The sequence below is a fragment of the Somniosus microcephalus genome, chromosome 4 (assembly GCF_052327205.1).
Source record: "Somniosus microcephalus isolate GS21.2 chromosome 4, FLI_Smic_1.0, whole genome shotgun sequence".
In the NCBI taxonomy this organism is placed as follows: domain Eukaryota; kingdom Metazoa; phylum Chordata; class Chondrichthyes; order Squaliformes; family Somniosidae; genus Somniosus; species Somniosus microcephalus.
Genome location: NC_140990.1, coordinates 237,040,633 through 237,055,168, shown reverse-complemented (window position 1 = coordinate 237,055,168; position 14,536 = coordinate 237,040,633). Strand labels below are relative to the sequence as shown.

The following is a 14,536-nucleotide window of genomic DNA, read 5'->3' as shown; positions in this document are numbered from 1 at the left end:
TTTCAGCATTCCGTAGGGACCGCTCCCGCCGCGACATCCTAGTCCACTCCTCTACCACCCCCAGCACCCCTTCGCCCGGCACCTTCCCGTGCAAGCGCAGGAGATGCAACGCATGCCCTTATACCTCCCCCTTTCCCACTGTCCAGGGCCCCAAACACGCCTTCCAGGTGAAACAGCAATTTACTTGTACTTCCTGCAATTTAGTATACTGTATTCGCTGCTCACGATGTGGTCCTGTCACTTTAATTCACCGCCCCATTCCCACTCAGACCTCGCCGTCCTCGGACTCTTGCATTATTCCACGGAAGCTCAGTGTAAGCTCGAAGGACAGCACCTCATCTTTCGATTAGGCACTCAACAGCCCTCTGAACTCAACATAGAGTTCAACAATTTCAGATCATAACCTCGGCCCCAAATAAATAAATAAAATATATATATATTTTCCCTTTCCTTTTTTTTAATCCACACTTTCGTCTGGGCTTTTTTCTTCCCTCCCACATGGCAGCTGTCCTTCATTCTGCCAGGGTCATTCACAATTCATCTAGAGCCATCCTTTGTTCCTTGAATATCTCTCAATGTCTCTTAATCTCTCCTGCTTTCTATCCTGTTTCTGACCTTCCCTTTTGTTCTATCATCCCCTCCCCCTTTTCCCAGCCCCCACTTGCTTTAAAATCTATCCCTCTTCCTGCTTGTTTCCAATTCTGACGAAAGGTCTTCGACTTGAAACGTTAACTGTTTCTCTCTCCACGGATGCTGCCCTGACCTGCTGAGTTTTTCCAGCGTTTTCTGTTGTTATTTCGGATTGCCAGCATCCACAGTATTTTGCTATCATATAAATGCAAGTCTTTCTTTCAACACCAACTTCCAGTAATGGAGCAACTTAGGCTTTTCAAATTCAATACAAGCATTTCTTGGAGACTTCAGTCTGCATTGTAAATAAATCTGTTAGTTGAATGACAAAAGTAGCTTGCACACCTTTGACATTGATAGTTTAGGGCTTCCAATAACCACGCTGTAATTTTCCTCATTTTTAAATTTTAGTTTCTTCAACCCATTACCAGTTTGATCTTAAATTCTATGACTGAGGCTAGATTGCCATCCCATTCATAGTAGGCACAAAATCTTGCTGTAGTCTCTTCAATTCTGTAGCTTTTGCTGTCTTACTTCCTTTTAAAAAAAAAAAATCATGCAATAAATATATGAAAAATATTTTCTCTTTTCCATGCAATTTTTTGTCAGTCAGCCCAGCTACAATGTCTTTCCCATTTATGCTGTATTTGACCTGCTTAAACTGTTGACGTAGGGTATGTCACAAAAATCATTGGACAATTTTAAACCTTTAAATTCTCATTTTCTGTTATAGTTGTTGTATTTTGACAACAATATGATTCCATAATATAAATGACTATGGTACTGAGCGATACAATACCAGATGTTCCTCTGGGCTGGTGGTGTGGGCTTACTGTTGATGGCAAACAGTTACATCTGCAGCAGAAACTATTTTCTACTCTTGGCCATAACGTAGTATTTTAAATATTTAAATTTAGCCAACGATATTTGGATATTTTGATGCTTGCGATAAGGAACACTGCTGAAGAAAAAAAAATTCACATCCAACTCAGCACAAGTTGTGGTGACACATTTAATTTCTCTTAGACCCGTGGGGTGCGACATGATTAAAGTGAAAACACTAGGTGAAAGGCTATAGAAAATGATAATGTAAACTGCCAACACCAAGTTCAGCTTTTATTAAAAAAATATAGAATCTGAGCATATAACAGTAATTGCATTGTTGCACCTTAATTACCATATTCGAGTCACGTAAGTAATACGTCATTACCACCCATGATGGCACCCCAGGGAAATTGGTTTTACCTACAGTTGCCAAGTAAAACTTGCCACCAGATAGAAAATGCAGGCCAAAGAAACTTGCATTGAAAATTGCTTTGTAAAGCAAACACGTACAAAGGGATGTTTTAACACCCCCACCATCCACCCCACCCCCACCTTCCGGACAAGAATTAAGCGCGGGGCAAGGGGGTTCATGCAGATCCCCCACCATCTAAACTTACTTTAGATCAGGCATAGGAGGCCCACCCACACTTGAGATGTCGATGGAAATAAAAATCGGGAGCGATGTAAAATGGGCTGTTGATTGCGATAGTGTAAGATGGGTAATAGCCAAAGTCAAAATCTACCCCCCATTCTGTAACATTGATGTTAAGTTAAACTATTATAACCTGCTCAAAACCTATTATTCAAGCAGATGTTTTAAAATCTTCGCAGCAAAACTAGATAGTGAAATTCAAAAGGGGTTAACAAGCTATTTTTTTAAGCTTAAGAATGTTAAAAAGGGGGAACCACAGTTGTGTTTCCATTTGCTTTGATATTTTGATCTTAAATACCAATACATGAATCATTTCAGATGCAAAAACAAACCTCTAGCAAAAGCAACTGTATTGCACTTTTTGTCTATCCTAATGTCTCCCTAATTTATGGCATGCTATTGTTAACAATTTGACCCCTAAGAAACCACCTGCCTTACGTTGCTTAGCAACCGATGCCCCATAAAGACAATTTTGTGTATTTCCATCCTGTATTAAATTCCGGTGAAGAGATGACAATGTAACTATCTTATTGTTTATTTTCACATTACACAATAAAGCATTTGAATTCAAAAATGGTTTGAAAAATCTCCAGACATAATTTTGTATTTATATAATCCGGATATCACATTCTGCTTTTAGGATTATGAAGATCTTCGATTTTAAAAATAATTTAAGAATTTAATTATTCTAAAGGTGACTGTTAATTTGCCAGTATGGTGACGTCCAAATAAAGCATGCATCCAATTGAGACACAGACTGCAAAGTGCCTTCCACTGGGTAGAATTTTAGATGGAAGCACAACATTAGATACAGAATCTTGATCAAACCACAAAACATGCTTCAACTGACCAGTTTCTAATGTTCGGTATACTTTCATATAGATAATAATCTGCTAGAAATGGAGAGACTCAGCATATTTTAGAACTCTAATTACATTTATACAAGATCCATCTATTCTGAAATCTTTGTATTTGCTTAGGTTGAGATACTGAATCAGTAATTTTGCAAACTGGTTTTTCATCTTGAATTTTTAGAAATTCAGATCTAAGCATAAAGGATCTTGCAAAAAAAAGTTACGCATTTTTCAGGCTAACAATTATTTTATACAAGGCATACAGGATGAAGAAAAACATGTTCAACACAGTTGTTGCCTCAGAGTTCTTGATTTCAATTTAGATTGTACAATGGAGCAAAATGTTAATGCACAAGCAACACAAGACAGCAGTTTAACAACATGAGTGAATATTATTTGCATGACGAGGTATAGATACAACTACATCACATGCCTAACTATCAATTGGGAGACGGAACTAGATTACTTAGATAATTTTATCTCCTAACTCATAGGAGATTCCTCTCCCAAGTTAAAAAAATTCTACTTAAGTACAAAAATAGATACATTTCAATTGAAATATTTCATATGCAATTAGCAATGATAACAGCATTGCTACTTTACAAGTACAGTACAACTAACATTCTCCTTCAGAGTTTTAACTAGATATTTTCAGATCAATTAATTTGACAGCAAGTGTGTTTACTAAATACACCTATTACTGCAACATTTTGATTACAGCTTTAGAAGAAAATATTATGGTTTCTGTTTTCCTTACATTTATAACTAATACTGCCTTAAAATCAATGAGTAAAACTTAACTTGGTGGAGCTACACATTTATTGTACTTATAAATATATATTTGCTGTATAACTCTCCAGTTTAAAAAAAGTATTACTGCAATGATCAGTTGAAATATAGAAGGTAAGGTTTGAAAAATATTAAATTACATAAAAAGGTTAATGTAAAAAATATTTTTCCTTACCTAATGTATGACTTATTTTAATGTTGAATGTGGCATCCTGATGTTTATTAAATCCACTCTTCTTCATCCCAATGTTTGTAATATTTCTTGTGTAATCCCACTGGTCTTGGTTTAGGCTTGCTATCATATACAGTACTTACACTGATGCACTGAAAATCAGCTTTTAAACCTAACCGCACTCCTTCTGGCTAGAATGCTTCACCATTGAGTGAATTCAGTACTTAACATAACAGGATGTGCATCTCACAGCTCATCAGCCAATTACAATGTGTCTGTCTCTGCCTCTCCACAATGCTCTCAGAATGTGTGATGATTTTCATGGAATCTATCGGTTTCATTTGCTAGTGCTACACGTTGAAACATAACCAATTGCTGGTATTTCACTTTTATCTTTTAGGTGGGGAGTTTGCAAAAGTTAAAGTGCTATGAAGCAAAATGTCTCACATTTTTGTCATTGTTCTTGCAATGAATTAAGTGGCAGTGAAAAGAGAGAGAGGATTGACATCCTGGTTGGTTTTTTATTGATTTCTGCAGCATTCAGTCTTCTTAAATCCACTGCAATTTATTGCAAATTATGCCCACGATTACTCTGTAAAACTCCAAAATTAAATAGAAAAAAAACCCAGAATGTTCAAACATGCTAGTACATAAATGCCAGTAGGCATCTCAAGTTCTATTGAATATTAAGGGTTTATTGCACAATGTTCTGCATGCAAAGCCAAGCAGCCTAGATTACTCCAAAAAAATCTTTCAATGTGAACAGCCTTGTATGTGTTTCACAAATCTCTCAATATTCTAGGCACAGTGATAATTTTGTCAGTAACTGAAATACTGTGGCTCTGTTTGGTGATAGGTATTTACAGCATAGTTCCTCTTCAGCAAAGCAATGTACACAATATGCGCATAACTTAAAATGGTTGTATTTATGTGGGGCATAAAGAGTTATTTTTTAACGCATTTTTCAGCATAGCATTAAAATAAATTCAATATTCTTTAAACACAATAAGCACCCCAATTTTCACAAAAACACCCCAATTTGCCCACCTGCCTCCCATCCCCCTTACAAAAAAGGTCCTGAATCGGGAAACCAAGTATACCCACTTGGAATATCTGATGTGTCGCCCCAGCTTAACCTACTTGATGGCTTCCTGAAAGGTATATTTAAAATGGCAGCAGCTAGTGAGATTGTAAAAGATTCTCAAATGCTTTACATTGTTGCTAAGATGGTCAGTTTTTCTCTTAAAAAAACACTAGCACTGGGAGTTTGATGGTGTGGTGACATAGCAACCTACTGAAGGAGGACCCATGAAGGCAACAGCATTTAACAGGCAGGAAAGAGAAACATAGTGCATCTGTAAATAAAAACATATCACGTGCAAGTTGTCAGAAATCATAATGAATAGTAGTGGTCAAATACTCTGCTGGCATGTGTAAATTCCATTCTATTTGAGTAAGATACGCATGGCATGGCAGTGAGTTTGCCCCCACATCTGTTGAGATAGATCCTGATTTGACGCACAGAAATGAAAAGAACATCACCCATTTCTTCCTTGTATGTATTAGCAGGTGGTGGTTTTGTAATGTGCAGAGCATTCAGGATGTTCAATATGCAGCTGGATGTCATAATGGGCAATTACAGCACTAGAAGCATGAGCTTTGATAGGACAATTGGTCTTTGCTTGTCCTTGATTTATATTCTGATATCATGTAGCAACCCATGAAAAGACATCATGGATACCGCAAGATAGCTAAAATGATGGTGCAAATGTGCAAAGTGAAATCTTATTTCTCCGCACATGTGAACCAGTGCTGTTTCTTTTTAATACATTTAGAGACAACTTACCCAAGAACATCTGAAACTCAGTCCTTATGACAATGATGTCTTCAGAAGACTGCAATTCTTCTGAACCCATGAAGAGGCCCAATTGTTTAAGCATGCATAAATACCTTTACCTTTTTTTTTTAGTTTCTGTAGCTCCGTTGAGTGTTTTGGAATATGGAATATGCTCGATTAAGCCAGACAGCTAGCTACAAATGTGATTAATTACTTTCAGCATTTATTTAAAAAACTCTTGCCCATGAAGCCAAGTGATAGTACCTTGTACAGATAGCTCCTGCTCACTGGAAGCAAAGGAACTCCCTGTGTTATTCCCTGGTAGTAAGAGAAATAAGCATACTGGGTATTGATTAATGGCAAACAAGTTGCGGAGTTGCTTGAGTAATTGTATGCATGAATTGTTAATGTAAAGAATTCTTTAGGTTTTTGTGGTCGAGTCCTCTCATTTTGGAATCACAAAGTATTGGAAATAAAAGATTCTAATCACCTGATAATATGGCATCCCTTTGATATATAGGGAGTGTATTAAACACACCACCTTGTGCACAAAGCAAATACTTGCATTTATATAGCACCTTTAACATTGCAAAATGTTCCCAGGTGCATGTTCCCAGGTGCTTCATAGGAGAGTTATCAGACAACATTTGACAACAAGCCACTTAAAAGGAGATACAAGGACAGATAACCAAAAGCTTGGTCAAAGAGATAGGTTTTAAGGAGCATCTTAAAAGGAGAGAGAATTGGAGAGACAGAGGTTTTGGGAGGGAATTTCAGAGCTTAGGGCCTAGGCAGCTGAAGGCACGGCTGCCAATAGCGGAGCGATTAAAGTCATAGATGCGCAAGAGGCCAGAATTGGAGGAGCGGCAAGATCTCAGAGGGTTGTAGAGTGTAGGTGATTACAGAGATAGGGAAGCAAGAGGCCCTGGATGGATTTGAACACAAGATGAGAATTTTAAAAGTGAGGCGTTGCTGGAACAGGCGCCAATCTAGGTCAGCCAGCACAGGGGTGATGGGTGAGTGGGACTTGGTGAGAGTTAGGACACGGGCAGCAGAGTTTTGGATGAGATCAAGTTTACAGAGGGTAGTAAATGGGAGGTCAACACGAACATTGGAATAGTCAAGTCTGGAGGTAACAAAAGCATGAATGAGGATTTCAGAGCAGATGGGTTGAGGCAAGGGCGGAGACGGGCGATATTACGGAGGTGGAAGTAGGCAAAGGTGAAACACTACATCAGGGGACGATCTCCATTCTGTCTCATGGCAAATGACATGATGGCATTGGGATCACTCTTTGCAAAGAGTACATATACATTACTTTGTCTTTCTGAGCCAAAGGTCAATGGTAATTTCATCTGGCTAGACTAGATTCAGCATCATCCCACCAGACTTTTCCAAGTCACTAGCAAAGGCACAAGTGGTCTGGTATAATTGGTTTAAATGACAGCATCAGTGGGATCAGGAAATGAGTCCGGAGCTTAGTCACTTAAAAAATAAATGTTTGGATTTACACCGTACAGCAGCCTGTCTTTGGGCTTAGTCCAGTGGTTGCCTTTATGGCTCAATGGTTCTCCCTTGGTTCGAGCTTTGATCCTAAAATGACTCTTGCCATCATAGTGAGGGATGGTCACATGATATTTTCTGCCTAGTTGGGGAGAGGAGAGAAAGAATAGCCCCTTTACGTAACAGCATCATGCATAGCCACTAAATGTTAATGTATTAAATTGGTAGGGATATTAAAACATATACAAAATCAAAAAGAGATTTAATTATCCAGCCAACAGTATGTAAAAGCTATTTTGTGCTGCCAAATACTTTCATGACATGACCTTATAATACAAGTCTTCCTATGATCACAAATTTGAAAGCTCTTTTGGGAGAGAAATCAGAACTCTTCACCTAACTCAATGACAACAACCTAAATAGCCATAAGGAACAAAATTAATTCTCAACTGTTTTTACACCAAAATTGTAATACTGGGATTAGCAAATTTATGATGACAGTCATATTAATCTAGAAGTAAATAAGAACATAAGAACATAAGAAATAGGAGCAGGAGTAGGCCAATCGGCTCCTTGAGCCTGCTCCGCCATTCAATAAGATCATGGCTGATCTGATCCTAACCGCCAATCTAATATCACAGAACCATCTCCTGAATCTAACAGAATTAGACACACGAAATAGCAGCAGGATCAGGCTACACGGCCCCTGGGCCCGTTCCGCTACCCACAGGGCCATGTCCGATCCGAACCTAGACTCATGTCCAAATTCCTGCCCGCTCCCTGTGACCCTCAATTCCCTTTACTTCTAGGAAACTGTCTATTTCTGTTTTAAATTTATGTAATGATGTAGCTTCTACAGCTTTTTGGGGCAGCATATTCCATGGACCTACCACCCTCTGAGTGAAGTAGTTCCTCCTCATCTCAGTTTTGAAAGAGCAGCCCCTTATTCTAAGACTATGCCCCCTAGTTCTAGTTTCACCCATCATCGGGAACTTCCACCCAATCCAACCCCTTCACAATCTTATATGTTTCAATAAGATCGCCTCATTCTTCTGAACTCCAATGAGTAGAGTCCCAATCTACTCAACCTCTCCTCATATGTCCATCCCCTCATCCCCGGGATTAACCGAGTGAACCTTCTTTGCACTGACTCGAGAGCAAGTATGTCTTTTCTTAAGTATGGACACCAAAACTGTATGCAGTATTCCAGGTGCGGTCTCACCAATGCCTTGTACAACTGAAGCAATACCTCCCTATTTTTATATTCTATCTTTATATTTTATATTCTAGAAATGATCTGTTGTTTTGGAATTCCACAACTCAAAAGGCTAGCAAAAAATAAATTAATTCTAGAGCTCAGTGAAATTCAGCAAAACTCCCAATAAATGGCAGTGCTGAAATATGGTATAGCCTGCCACCTAGTGTAGTAAATGTAGATGCAGTCTCCTGTCAATTCTGTTTTTGCTTGAATTTCAAATTAAATAAAACAGCAGAGACATTTTTTGTGTGATTTCAATTTGAATGATAGCATAATTTGAACTAAGCAACTGAATTGAAAGTAGACGGTACATTTAAAATGATGTTCAACATGTTTCTGATGAAGGAAGAGCTGAAAGGATACACTAATCCCTCATTTATCCTCCACTTTGCTTATGGCCCTATTTTAGCTTAAGCTAAAAAAAAGGCTTCGGCTAAATTTGAATGTGGGAGGAATTGTATAATCTACACAAAAAATACCGATTGGGATCTCAGTGTACCTATGTGTTCTCTATAAATGAGTGTGTACAGGAACTATACATTAGAAACAATTGAAGTGCACATTGCCAAAACATTGGTGACTAACAATGAAAGTCAACCATGGAGAGTCTAATATAAATGGGATAAATCTCCTGAACCTAAAAATGGAAGATAAATTATTTTATACATTTGTTATTCATTTTCCCTTTTGTATAATTCATTGAATTGTAAGATATGCAGGGCATTATACCATGTAATGCAGAATATATTGTTGTATAATAGTTGATTTCCCATGATGGCATGGTGGCATAGTGGTTAGCACTGTTGCCTCACAGCGCCAGGGACCCGAGTTCAAATCCAGCCTCGGGTGACTGTCTGTGTGGAGTTTGCACATTCTCCCCATGTCTGCGTGGGTTTCCTCCGGGTGCTCCGGTTTCCTCCCACAGTCCAAAGATGTGCGGGTTAGGTTGATTTGGCTATGATAAATTGACCCTTAGTGTTAGGGGATTAAATACGTGGGGTTACGGGGATAGGGTGGGATATGTGTCGGTGCAGGCTCGATGGGCCGAAATGGCCTCTATCTGCACTGTAGATTCTGTGATTCTGTGATGTTCATGGAGAAAAGTAAAACAAAAATGTTTCTCCCTTCCTGCAACTGTCTCTCATTTTTAGCCTATGCTAATTCTTTCTGTATTGCTCTCTGTGCCATTCTATGTCTTCCAATCTTTCTCCTTCGCTCGCTCTATAGCACATACTCGTCTTATTGTGATGTCTATCTGTCTGAATTTTATCATTCTCTCTCTCACTGTTTAAGTCTCTGTGCCTTCTCTCTTTTCTGCATCTCTCCCATACCGTCTTTTGGTTCTCACAAATCTCCCTTTACCCATGTATACAATTTCTATCGCATGCCTTAACTGAACACGCAGGACATACAGCACAATGATAAAGAACATATAGCAGGAAGAGGCAGGGAGAAGCTGTCTAGACGATGGTAGAACGCCAAGTGAAAGTAGAGGGCTAGAGACTCATGCTGGGAGGGAGTGGGAGTGCAGGAACTGGGAGGAAGCAGAAGATTGTGGAACCCATGGTTAGTAGGAGGTAACTAGGGGGATTGGCATTTGGGTGTGTGATGCGCCATCAATTACTCAAAAGACTGAGGTTAAGCGAGTAACAACCAGGCTTTTATTAACTAAAGAATGAAGGTCTTGTCTCGAGTGGTCGACCCGTCCAGAATACTAAGGGACTGGGAGGTAGTCACTTATATACCTGGAATAGTGGGAGGAGTCAGTCGAGGCATGTCCAGACCTGTACCTAGTGGAATACACATACACATACAAACAGGTATAACAGTGGTTTACCACATTCACCCCTTGCTTAAAAATGAGTCCGGCGGGGTGAAGTGTATTTAAAAGTTCGTGTATTGGAGTCTCTCCGGAGGTCTTGTCTGCCGCTGTGATCGACGTGGCGACAGCAGGGGTGGTGCGGCTTCCGGCGTCGCGTCCCGTGTAGGCTGGGGCCCTGGAGTGTAGTCCTCGTGGGTGACGGTCCACGGCGAGCCGGCTGCTGGGGTTGGATATCGGGTCGTGGTGGGGGGGGGGGGGGGGCGGTGGTAATGGGTTACAGCGGTCCCCGAGGGTGTCGTGGGGGGGGGGGGGGTGGTAATGGGTAGTGGGTTACAGCGGTCCCCGAGGGTGCGAGGTCTCGTATGGAGACTGTGTCCTCCCGCCCGTCCGGGTACGCAATGTAAGCGTACTGGGGGTTGGCGTGGAGGAGGTCGACCCTCTCAACCAGGGGGTCCATTTTATTGGTCCTCACGTGTCTTCTCAGTAGTACCGGCCCTGGGGATGTCAGCCATGGTGGTAACGCTGTCCCCGATGTGGACTTCCTTGGGAAGACAAACATTTTCTCATGAGGGGTGGCATTGGTGGCAGTGCAGAGCAGTGACCGAATCGAGTGGAGCGCATCGGGGAGCACCTCCTGCCAGCGGGAGGTCGGAAGGCCCCTAGACTTTAAGGCTAGTAGGGCGGCCTTCCAAACTGTTGCATTCTCTCTTTCCACCTGTCCGTTCCCCCGGGGGTTGTAACTGGTGGTCCTGCTTGTGGCTATACCCCTAGCGAGCAGGTACTGGCGGAGTTCGTCGCTCATAAACGATGAGCCCCGGTCGCTATGGATATAGCTGGGGAAACCGAACAGGGTGAAGAGGCTGTTCAGACATTTAATGACCATGGCACTGGTCATGTCCGGGCAGGGGATAGCGAACGGGAAACGGGAGTACTCGTCAATGATGTTGAGGAAGTACACATTGCGGTCGGAGGAGGGGAGAGGCCCTTTAAAATCGACGCTCAGGCGTTCGAAAGGGTGAGTGGCTTTTATCAGGTGGGCTCTGTCTGGTCTATAAAAGTGCGGTTTGCACTCAGCGCAGACTTGGCAGTTCCTGGTCATGGTCCTGACCTCCTCAATGGAGTAAGGCAGGTTGCGGGCCTTGATGAAGTGGAAGAACCTGGTGACCCCCGGGTGGCAGAGGTCATTGTGGAGGGCCCTCAGCCTATCGATCTGTGCGCTGGCGCAGGTGCCACACGATAGGGCATCTGGGGGTTCATTGAGCTTCCCAGGCCGGTACAAGATCTCGTAATTGTAGGTGGAAAGTTCGATTCTCCACCGCAAGATCTTGTCATTTTTGATTTTGCCCCTCTGCTTGTTGTTGAACATAAAAGCAACTGAACGCTGGTCAGTGAGCAGGGTAATTCGTTTTCCGGCCAGGTAGTGCCTCCAATGACGCACAGCCTCCACAATAGCCTGGGCCTCCTTCTCGACCGCGGAGTGTCTGGTCTCCGGGCCCTGGAGGGTTCGTGAGAAGAATGCCACAGGTCTCCCCGCCTGATTAAGGGTGGTGGCCAGAGCGAAGTCGGACGCATCGCTTTCCACCTGGAAGGGGATGGATTCGTCCACTGCATGCATGGTGGCTTTGGCAATGTCCTCCTTGATACGGTGGAAGGCCGAGCGGGCCTCTGCCATCAGGGGAAAAGAGGTGGATTTGATCAGCGGACGGGCTTTGTCTGCATAGTAGGGGACCCACTGGGCGTAGTAGGAAAAAAAACCCGAGGCACCTCTTCAGAGCTTTTAGGCAGTGGGGCAGTGGGAGTTCCATAAGGGAACGCATCCGCTCCGGGTCGGGACCGATGACCCCGTGTTCCACAACACAGCCAAGGATGGCGAGGCGGTCTGTGCGGAATATGCACTTCTCCTTGTTATATGTCAGGTTCAGGAGTTGGGCGGTGCGGAGGAATTTCTCGAGGTTTGCGTCATGGTCCTGCAAGTCATGGCCGCAGATGGTCACATTGTCTAGGTAAGGGAAAGTGGCCTGCAGCGCGTTTTGATCGACCATCCGGTCCATCTCCCTTTGGAAGACGGAGACCCCGTTGGTAACGCCAAAGGGAACCCTAAGGAAGTGATAGAGGCGGCCGTTTGCCTCAAAAGCAGTATACTGGCGGTCTTCGGGGCGGATGGGGAGCTGGTGGTACGCTGATTTCAGGTCAATGGTCGAAAAGACGCGGGTACTGCGCGATCTGGTTGACCATGTCAGCTATGCGGGGGAGTGGGTAGGCGTCCAGCAGGGTGTAGCAGTTTATTGTTTGGCTGTAGTCGATGACCAGGCGTTGTTTCTCGCCGGTCTTAACGACCGCAACCTGGGCTCGCCAGGGGCTGGAGCTGCCCTCAATAATCCCCTCCTTCAGGAGCCGCTCCACTTCGGTTTTGATGAAAACCCTGTCCCCGGCACTGTATCGCCTGCTCTTTGTGGCGATGGGCTTACAGTCGGGGGGTGAGGTTAGCAAACAGTGGGGGGGGGGGGGGGGGGGGGGGGGTGGGACTCGGAGTGTGGAGAGGTTGCATCTGGTGCGCGGCGGGCAATTTGGAGGCTGCTGGCTGCGGACTGAGAGTGGGGGGTGGGGGCCATCGTAACGCTTGAGGTGGCACTGGAAATCCAACCCCAGTAGAACGGCAGCGCAAAGTTGGGGCAGGACCAGGAGTTTAAAATTATTGAACACAGTCCCGTCTACTACTAGTGTCACCACGCAGTAGCCGCCAATGTCCGCTGACTGGGACTCGGCGGCCATAGAAATCCGCTGGTGCACAGGCAGGACTGGGAGAGAGCAACGCCGCACCGTGTCGGGGTGGATGAAGCTCTCTGTGCTCCCGGAGTCAAAAAGCCAGTTTATTGCATGGCCGTTTACCTTAACGTCCATTTTGGACCGAGCTAGTTGGTGCGGTCTCGTTTGGTCCAGCGTAACAGAGGCCAGCGTAGGGGTCGGTATGTCGCTGCGGGTATCAGATGGGGGGGGGGGGGGGGGGGTTGGCGGCCTGCTGCGTCCCGGCTGGTGTCCAAGATGGCGGCATCCATGATTCCCATGTGGCTGGAGTCGTCCAAGATGGCTGCTGCTGCGGTGGTTCGCACATGGCTGGGGAGGCCCAAGATGGCGGCTCGCACGGCCCACACGCGGCGCTGCTGGCGTTCGGGGTGGCTTTGGCCTTGCAGACGCTAGCGTAGTGTCCCTTTTTCCCGCAGCCCGAACAGGTCGCATTCTTCGCCGGGCAGCGCGCTCTGGGGTGTTTGGCCTGGCCACAGAAGTAGCATTTCTGGCCTTGGGATACTGCTGTCTGGCTTTGGGACACTGCTGCAGTGGTTGGGCCGTTGTTGGGCTGTGGCTGGGGTGGCACGGTGCTATGGGGCTGTCCTACCGTGTCCCAGGTTGTCGTTCCCCGCAGCGTCCACGGTGCAGAGGAGTAGGCATCCATGCCCCGGTAGGCTGCGTCCAGCGTTAGTGCGATTTCGGAGGCTTTGTCGAGGGTGAGGTCACTCTGCTCCAGCAGTCGCTGTCGGGTGTAGTTGGACCTGTGGCCCGCTACGAAGGCATCCCGGATCAGTTCCTCCGTGTACTTAGTGGGCGTTACCGCCTTACACCCACAGGCCCGGCCAAGCACGGACAGTGCTTGGAGGTATTCCTCAGTTGATTCCCCAGGTTGTTGTTTGCGACTCCCCAGGAGGTGCCTGGCGTAAACTTCGTTCACAGGGCACGTGTACTGGGTCTTGAGGAGCTGGAGGGCGGCTGTGTACGAGGTCGCGTCCCGGATGACTGAGTACACTCGGTGGTTCACCTTGGAGATCAGGACAGACAATTTGTCCGCATCCGTTGTGACCGCAGTGGAGGCAGTCAGGAATGCCTCGAAGCACATGAGCCAGTGAGCAAACTTGGTGGAAGCGTCCGCTTCCCGGCTGTCCAGGTCCAGGCATGCTGGTGTGAGGATCTTCTCCATTATAAAAAATTTAGTTAATAAAATTGATGCGCCATCAATTACTCAAAAGACTGAGGTTAAGCGAGTAACAACCAGGCTTTTATTAACTAAAGAATGAAGGTCTTGTCTCGAGTGGTCGACCCGTCCACCCGTCCAGAATACTAAGGGACTGGGAGGTAGTCACTTATATACCTGGAATAGTGGGAGGAGTCAGCCGAGGCATGTCCAGACCTGTACCTAGTGGA

General features: G+C 44.5%; 1 protein-coding gene across 1 annotated transcript in view; it reads right to left on the bottom strand.

The window, feature by feature from the left end:
* Positions 1–14,536, bottom strand: part of LOC147120282 (uncharacterized) — a 248,947-nt gene that overhangs the window by 202,960 nt on the left and 31,451 nt on the right. The gene's annotated exons all lie outside the window — the stretch shown is intronic.